Source organism: Toxotes jaculatrix, chromosome 13, assembly GCF_017976425.1.
Source record: "Toxotes jaculatrix isolate fToxJac2 chromosome 13, fToxJac2.pri, whole genome shotgun sequence".
NCBI lineage: Eukaryota > Metazoa > Chordata > Actinopteri > Toxotidae > Toxotes > Toxotes jaculatrix.
The window spans coordinates 23,968,901-23,977,419 of record NC_054406.1 but is presented as its reverse complement, the minus strand read 5'-3'; the positions used below and the strand labels follow the sequence as shown (position 1 = coordinate 23,977,419).

The following is an 8,519-nucleotide window of genomic DNA, read 5'->3' as shown; positions in this document are numbered from 1 at the left end:
CTGAGTTACTTTGACTTTAGTCTCATCACTTTCTAGTCGTGTTGGAAGAAGAAAATACTGAATATATATTTGTTGATGTGACTGTGGAAAAAACTTGGATGTGATTTAAAGAGTGAAGCTTTTTTCTTGTTAAATGAAGCTTTGAAATCTGTAGCTCAACATTGCTCTGCCACAGTCAGTGGACTAAACCACAGAAGAAGAAAACAGACTTTACCATGAAGATCCTCAGTGTGGATCAGTATAATATCAGTGTGATGTCTGCACTTTACTGTCAGCACAACTTTCACATCATATTCATCTCAGCACACAAGTAAACAATGGAGTCTGACCTCAGAGTCTCCAGTCCACAGTCTGGACTCTGCAGAAAACCACACAGATCCTTCACTCCTGAATCCTGCAGGTCCCAGTTGTCACTCAGGTCCAGGTGTCTCAGATGGGAGGGGTTGGACTTCAGAGCTGAGGCCAGAGAAGCACAGCTGATCTCTGACAAACTGCAGTGACTCAACCTGAATAAAGAATAAAAGATGTGAGTTTAGGAGACAAAGTTCCTGCTTGAAAGCGTTGAGTGTTTCATCATCTGTTCAGAGCTGAAGAAGGTTGAGAATGTACAAGTTTGGAAAATGGAAACTCCAAACACCTGAACCAACAGGATGCAGCTTAAAAACAGTCAGATACTAAAAGTCAAACACAGCTCTCATTAACTTCAGTCACTATAAACATCACAGATCATAAAGCAAAGAGTGAAGAAACATTTCTTTCTGTCTCTCAGTCTGACCTCAGAGTCTCCAGTCCACAGTCTGGACTCTGCAGAAAACCACACAGATGATTCACTCCTGAATCCTGCAGGTCCCAGTTTTCACTCAGGTCCAGGTCTCTCAGATGGGAGGGGTTGGACTTCAGAGCTGAGGCCAGAGAAGCACAGCTGATCCCTGACAAACTGCAGCCCCTTAACCTGAATAAAGGATAACAGATTAAGATGAAAATCATTGATAATCCAATCAGATATGTCCTAATCAATGAGCTTCTCTCTAACATGAGCAGAGTGACTGTGTCCTTCTGTTGCTGTGGATCATCATCATGTCAGCCTTCTACACACATCATCCACATGTCACCACAACATTCACACACCTGTTCATGTCAACACACATTCATATCAGTCAGGTCTGTCATTAGAGGATCAATATATTTAGTAGCTCAGTAGGTTTGTGCAGTTAAAATGAGAAGTCCACATGTTCACAGCTGGATCTGAAAGCAACAGTCAGATGTCAGATGCAGATTAAATGAGTTGTTGGTGTCGTCCTTCAACTCTCAGCTTCACAGCTCTGTTTGGAAACAGCTTCCAGCCTTTTTACAAACATCAGATTTGATGGTGTCGTTCATCATCATCACCTCTATGACTTTAACCAGGTGTAAAACCTGTTTGTTGAAGAGCTCTGCACCTGTTGACAGGTAGAAATGAGCAGCTGTAGCAGAAGATCTGAGCTTTTGCTGCACTTTGATCTTCATGGAGTGTGGTAAACATTTACTGACATGTATCTGTACACTGATGAATCACTGTTGCACTGTCTTCTGTAATAAGTCCTGAGGGTGGTTCTGACCTTTGACCCCAGACGCTCCAGTCATGGAGACTGTAGTTTGTCAGTGTGTGAGATCTGCTCATTGGAAACTGCTCTTACTGGAATTAGTTGCTCAGAGAACAGACTCCCGCTGAGCTTGTCCTCACTGCAGTTTGGTATCATAGGCTGGTGGAGGAAGGAGCAGTTCAACACATTTTATCATGTCTCTCAAGTGTAGAGTCTATTTCCTGGATCCACAACGAAAACATTCATTCAACTCAACAGAGACTGAGCACAAAGTGGTTTTCATTCATAACAGAGCTTTGAAAACTTTCCTAAACTCTGTCATCCAAAGATCTCTTCATTCACTCCATGTTTCATTTCTCAGAGATTCAACAGTCAGATGATTGTTAAATAAAGTGGGATTTGTTAGGAAACAGCAGCTTTTTCACATCTATATCCAGTGTGTACCTGCTCTAAATCCCAAACACTGTGACTGGTCTCAGCTGCCTTCTTTTTGTAGTCATTACAACAGAGAGTCCTTTCTCCTCTCCAGAAGCTCCAGAAGAATTCATGTCCCTCACACACTCTACAGCCTCACCTTCACTGACTGATGGACCACAACATCAACCTCTGGAAGCTGAAAAACTGTCCTGTCCAACATGTCCCCATCATGACTCTGCTCCTGTCTCCCTTTAAATAAACCCTGCTCAAGTCTTTGACTTTTATTTGGAGCCATAAGGAAAACCATTTGGAATAACTGAGAACTCTGATCTGACTCCACTAAGTTATCATGAGGCCGTCTCCATTAGAAAAACATTTTTACTGTCCAGGATTTTTCTCTGACTCCAGGATATTTTTCTCCAGTTGAGCTCAGTGAACAGTGACAGCTGCTAAAGAGGATCTCTCTCTGTGAGCTACCTGCTACTGTTAGCTTCACGTCCATTAGCTGCAACATGGGCTGACTTTTACCAAAAGGTACAAATGAAACTAATGGACTGACAATATCAGAGCTGCACATATTTAAATATGAAAGGATGAAATATTTAGACGAGCGTGGCAGACGACTGAATAATGATTTGTCGTCAACACAAAACTGATCGAGCATAAACACAATGAACAAACCAATAAGGTTGAATTCCTTTCAACATGATGTGATCAGAGAGATGTGATCTGTCTTTAGGAGAAATTAGGGGTGGGTGATATGGCAAAAATATCACATCACGGTTTTTTAATGGTAAAATCACGATCACGATTTTATCAGTTCGTTTTTACAGTGAAGTTAATTTAGAACCAAACTATTCTCTATGTAAAAACTTAGCCCTAAAGATAAAAGAGTCACCTCTTTCCACCGTTTGCTACTTCTCGTATTCAGAATACACATTCTGAGTAACTGTATTCCATTACAGTTACAGTTTAAATAGATAGTATTCAGAATACAGTTACATTGTTGAAATCAATGGATTACGTGACGATACTTCTCTGTTTCACGAGTTTATATTTATTCTCTAAAATGAACGAAGGCAACCCGATGCGTTTCCCAGAAGCCCCAGCTCCACGAAAACAAACGGAAATAAACGAGCTATTCGCCTGATCAGTCGGTCAGAATGGAGTCGGACGAGGAGCAGCAGGAGCGCGAGCTTGAGCCGCAGCCGGCAAAACAGAGCCGGGACAGGAATGTGTTGGCCAAGACAGAAACACCGTTACATATTCTGAATACGTAACGCCGTTACATGAACTCCATTACTCCCCAACACTGTCCATACGACTGAAGTTCTTTTTGGGGACCAACTCCAAGCGTTCACTTTCGTTGTCGGCCATGGCTACCCGCTACAGCCTGACTAAAACAGCGAGGCTAGTAAAAAAAAAAATCAACACTGCTCATACTTCACCATGATTGGTTGGTCATGTTCACGTGAAGCGGGCTGTTAGTTGCCCAAGGAAAAAAAAAACCTTCTCGTGCGTCTGTGCGCAAGCATAGAGCTGCAATTAATAGAATGTGTCCTATAGACGATAATACGATCTCTGTCCTCTGGCAGATCGTCAACACTTTCTAATCCTTCACGATCTAATATCGTCATATCGCACACCCCTAGTATATTTATATTATGTGTACATAACTATACACTGCTGCACAACTGTACATACCACCATTAGAGAACCATGGCTCTATTTTTCTATTATAAATGTACACACTGCACACCTGACAGGTTATATTTTTACATTGTATATATTATTGTACATATTATTCTCCTCCCTGTTATTTTTTTATTTTATCTTATTCGTATTAATGTTATTTTTCTTGTCATATATATATATATATGCATTCACTCTTTATGTCTTTATACTTTGTTACACTGTATTTTGTAGAGTTGCTAAGTGCTGCCAGTTAGCTGTCAACTTGTCCTTTCCTTTCTTTTTGTGACTGTTTTACTTGCTGCTTTAACATAATTTCCCCCTGAGGGATGAATAAAGTCTATCTATCTATCGATCTATCTATCTATCTATCTATAAACCAACAGTGTGGTCCTTTAAGTCTTTGCTCCTAAACACGTTTAACAAGTCAATTCAATTCAACTCAATGAGAAAAGACCACAATTTACAATTTTAAGTGAAAGTGAAGGAATAATTCTTAGTCTGAGAGAAGAAAAAGTCACAATATGGAACAACAACTATTTAAAATCTCATTCATTCAAGATGAATGGATTGATGAAGATAAACCAGGTTCAGTTGTGGATTAAAGATATAACATGTACAACAGTAACAGACAGTGAACTGACCTCAGAGTCTCCAGTCTACAGTGTGGACTCTCCAGAAAACCACACAGCAGCTTCACTCTTGAATCCTGCAGCTTGTTGTTGTCACTCAGGTCCAGGTATCTCAGACTAGAGGACTGGGAGCTGAGAACTGAGGACAGAGCTTCACAGCTTCTCTCTGAGAGGTTACACCTGCTCAGTCTGAAGAGGAAACAATGAAGAAAAAGTCAAATAACATTTGTGTTGAAAGGACAATCAAAGGAACAAAACTCTCAGTTTGTTCTGCAGCTCACAGCAAACTAACAGACCTGCATTTGAAAACTGGGCCAAACATCAAACACAGATTTGTTGAGTGAAGCAGAAATATCAGCTCTTTATCCACCTGCTAACCAATGAGGAGTTTCTACATTGATGATCATCTTTCATTGGCTCTGATTCTCAACAAGTTGGAGACATGACAGTTAAATATGACACATTCAGTAATAAACAGACATGTACAGACAAGGCTGTAAGAATTTGGACAGTCAGACATGTTTTTTTCTTCAGGCTCTCAACACATTGACTTTAAAATATAATAAGGGATACTACAGTCAATGACTGCAAATGATTCTGTTCTTTCTATATTCAATTCAATTTCAATTTGATTGAATTTTATTTATATAGCTCCTTCCACAATCAAAATTGTCTCAAAGCGCTTTACAGAGCACTTAAGGTGACAGTGGCAAGAAAAAACCCTCCTGCTGATGGCTGGACTGGGTGAAAGGAGGAAAAGGAGGACGACAGGACAGCTGGGAATGGAAGAGAGGAGGAGAAGGACATGCAGCATATAAACATGACAATGTTAGAGGGTCAGCAATCAGATTACAGAACAGTTAGTGGATACTGTGTGCTCAGCAGATTACAGTTATGATAGAAAACAGAGCACAGAAGCAAAAAGCTGTCATGATTGGTAATTATTTACATTACATCTATACTGATGTCAACCTGCTCAAATTAAAGCTGAGACTTGGCTCTTTAATGTAGGATCCATTATTTTAATTCAGATTCAATGTGATGAAGCTCAGAGCTCAGAGATGATGATAAGGAATTAAAGAAGAGAGGAATTTATTTTCCCTCCTGCTGAATAAAATAGCAGAGTCTTTATATAATGATGAATAAATCCAACTATCTATACACTTACAGAGCTTTGTTAGAGGCTTTGACAACTGGCAGCAGCTTCAGAAGAGCCTCCTCTGAAGCAGAGTATTTCTTCAGGTCAAACACATCCAGATCTTTTTCTGATGACAGTAAGATGAAGACCAGAGCTGACCACTGAGCAGGAGACAGTTCATCTGTGGAGAGACGTCCTGAACTCAGGGACTGTTGGATCTGCTCCACTAGAGAACGATCATTCAGTTCATTCAGACAGTGGAACAGGTTGATGCTTTGCTCTGCAGAGGGAGTCTCTTCAATCTTCTTCTTGATGTATTGGACTGTTTGCTGATTGGTCTGTGAGCCACTTCCTGTCTGTGTCAGCAGACCTCGTAGGAGAGTCTGACTGGTCTGCAGTGAAAGACCCAGGAGAAACCGGAGGAACAACTCGAGGTGTCCATTTGGACTCTGTAAGGCCTTGTCCACAGCCCTCTGGTAGAGCTGTGTTGGATCAGGTTTGTCTCTGAACAGTTTAGACCACAGGGAGGTTGATTGTTCTTCTGAAAGCAGATTGACTCCAGACTTGATGAAGGTCAGATGGACATGAAGAGCAGCCAGAAACTCCTGAAGACTCAGATGGACGAAGCAGAACACCTAGTCCTGGTACAGTCCTCTCTCCTCTTTAAAGACCTGTGTGAACACTCCTGAGTACACTGAGGCTGCTCTGATATCGATGCCACACTCTGTCAGGTCTGATTCATAGAAGATCAGGTTTCCTTTCTGCAGCTGCTCAAAAGCCAGTTTTCCCAGAGACTCAATCATCTTCCTGGTCTCTGGACTCCAGTGTGGATCTGTCTCAGCTCTTCCATCATACTTAACATTCTTCAGTTTGGACTGAACCACCAGGAAGTGGATGTACATCTCAGTCAGGGTCTTGGGCAGCCCTCCTCCCTCTCTGGTTTTCAACACATCCTCCAGAACTGTAGCAGTGATCCAGCAGAAGACCGGGATGTGGCACATGATGTGGAGGCTTCGTGAAGTCTTGATGTAGGAGATGATCCTTCTGGCCTGCTCCTCCTCTCTGAACCTCTTCCTGAAGTACTCCTCCTTCTGTGGGTCAGTGAACCCTCTGACCTCTGTCACCATGTCAACACACTCAGGAGGGATCTGATTGGCTGCTGCAGGTCGTGTGGTTATCCAGAGGCGAGCAGAGGGTAGCAGTTTCCCCCTGATGAGGTTTGTCAGCAGCACATCCACTGAGGTGGACTCTGTAACATCAGTCAGGATCTCAGTGTTGTGGAAGTCCAGAGGAAGTCGACACTCATCCAGACCGTCAAAGATGAACAGAACCTGGACCTCTTCAAACCTGCAGAGTCCTGCTTCTTTGGTTTCAGGAAAGAACAGATGAACAAGTTCCACCAAGCTGAACTTTTTCTCTTTCAGCACATTCAGCTCTCTGAACGTGAATGGAAATGTGAAGTGTATGTCCTGGTTGGCTTTGTCTTCAGCCCAGTCCAGAGTCAACTTCTGTGTTAAGACTGTTTTCCCAATGCCAGCCACTCCCTTTGTCATCACTGTTCTGATTGGTCCGTCTCTTCCAGGTGAGGCTTTAAAGATGTCTTCTTGTCTGATGCTTGTTTCTGGTCTGGCTGGTTTCCTGGATGCTGTTTCAATCTGTCTGACCTCATGTTCATCATTGACCTCTCCAGTCCCTCCCTCTGTGATGTAGAGCTCTGTGTAGATCTGATTCAGAAGGGTTGGGTTTCCTGCTTTAGAGATCCCCTCAAACACACACTGGAACTTCTTCTTCAGAGTAGATTTAAGTTTACGTTGACAAACTGCAGCATCATGTCCTGAATGAACAAACAAGAAACAACATCAGTGACTGATTCATAAAGAAAACATGACATGTTCATCCCCCTAAAGAACACACATGAACATATGTCCCTCCATGTCTTGAGACGATAGTAAATGTCTCATTTGTCCATCATGTTGAATCTTTAGAGAAATCCTCTTACTGCTGTGCAGACAGTCAGCCAGCACCTCCTGCTTCATTCTCCTCAGGAAGTTCCCTGTGATCTTCACAAAAGCCTCTCTGCTGCTCCTCCTCTGCTCTTGATCCTCATCGTTCAACACTTCCTCATCCTCCCTCTGACTCTCTGAGCATTCTGGGTAATCTGGACTCACAACCTTCTGGATCTTCTTCAGCTCCTTCTTCACAAAAGTAACAATGTTCTCCTCCAGCAGCTGGAACAGAAAACTATATGAATGACACAATCAAAGTAAAACCATGGAGCCAAACATCAGATCCATGTTGGACACACTGACAATCCACTGCTCTAAAAAGTGCTGCTGGGCAGACTGAGCACTGGGAACCTCTGAGCTCTCCTGGTCCACTCTGTGGAGGAATCATGAAGAATTAGCTCACATTATGTTTGCAGCATCTGTGAGCGTTTTATGCTTTGTACACAAACAACAGCTGCTTTTATGTTCTGTGGTGACTGTCCTGATTAAAGCAAACACTACTGTGCTGTGACATTCTCAATGAGAGGAAACAAGCAATCAATTCTGTACCTCATGACCTAGAGTCATCACAACATGTCCACCTTTTAAATGATGAGTTTTAAGGACTCACACTGGGTTTGACAGAAGTCTCACCTCTGCTACAGGACACTAACACAAACACTGGAACTGGATAGATGCTGAGTTACAGGGAGTTTTAGTTCTGATCTGAATGACACATATAAGAACATAAGACGTGTTTTTCTTGAAAAGAGAAACATCAACTTTGCCACTAAAGCCTGTGTTTCAGCCTGATCATGTTCATATACTGTGTCATTCATGAAGCCTGGAGACAAAACACAATCATCTTTCATAGAAGACCAGTTATACAGGACAGCTGTCTGATACATTTTAAACTCAGCTGCAGCTCACTTCTTTGCATCAGAGGGAGGCTGTCCTTTGAAATCAATGGGTTTATGCTTTGACCTGTCACTCTTCATGGACACACAGCTGGGCTCAGGTCCATGTTCAGGTCCAGGTCCAGCAGAGTCTGGTGTGTGCTGCTGCTCTGGCC

The 8,519-nt window shown here is 42.3% G+C and overlaps 1 pseudogene; it reads right to left on the bottom strand.

Annotated features, from left to right (window-relative positions):
• Positions 1 to 5,488: 5,488 nt before the first annotated feature.
• LOC121192324 lies at positions 5,489 to 7,264 on the bottom strand (annotated as a pseudogene).
• Positions 7,265 to 8,519: the final 1,255 nt, after the last annotated feature.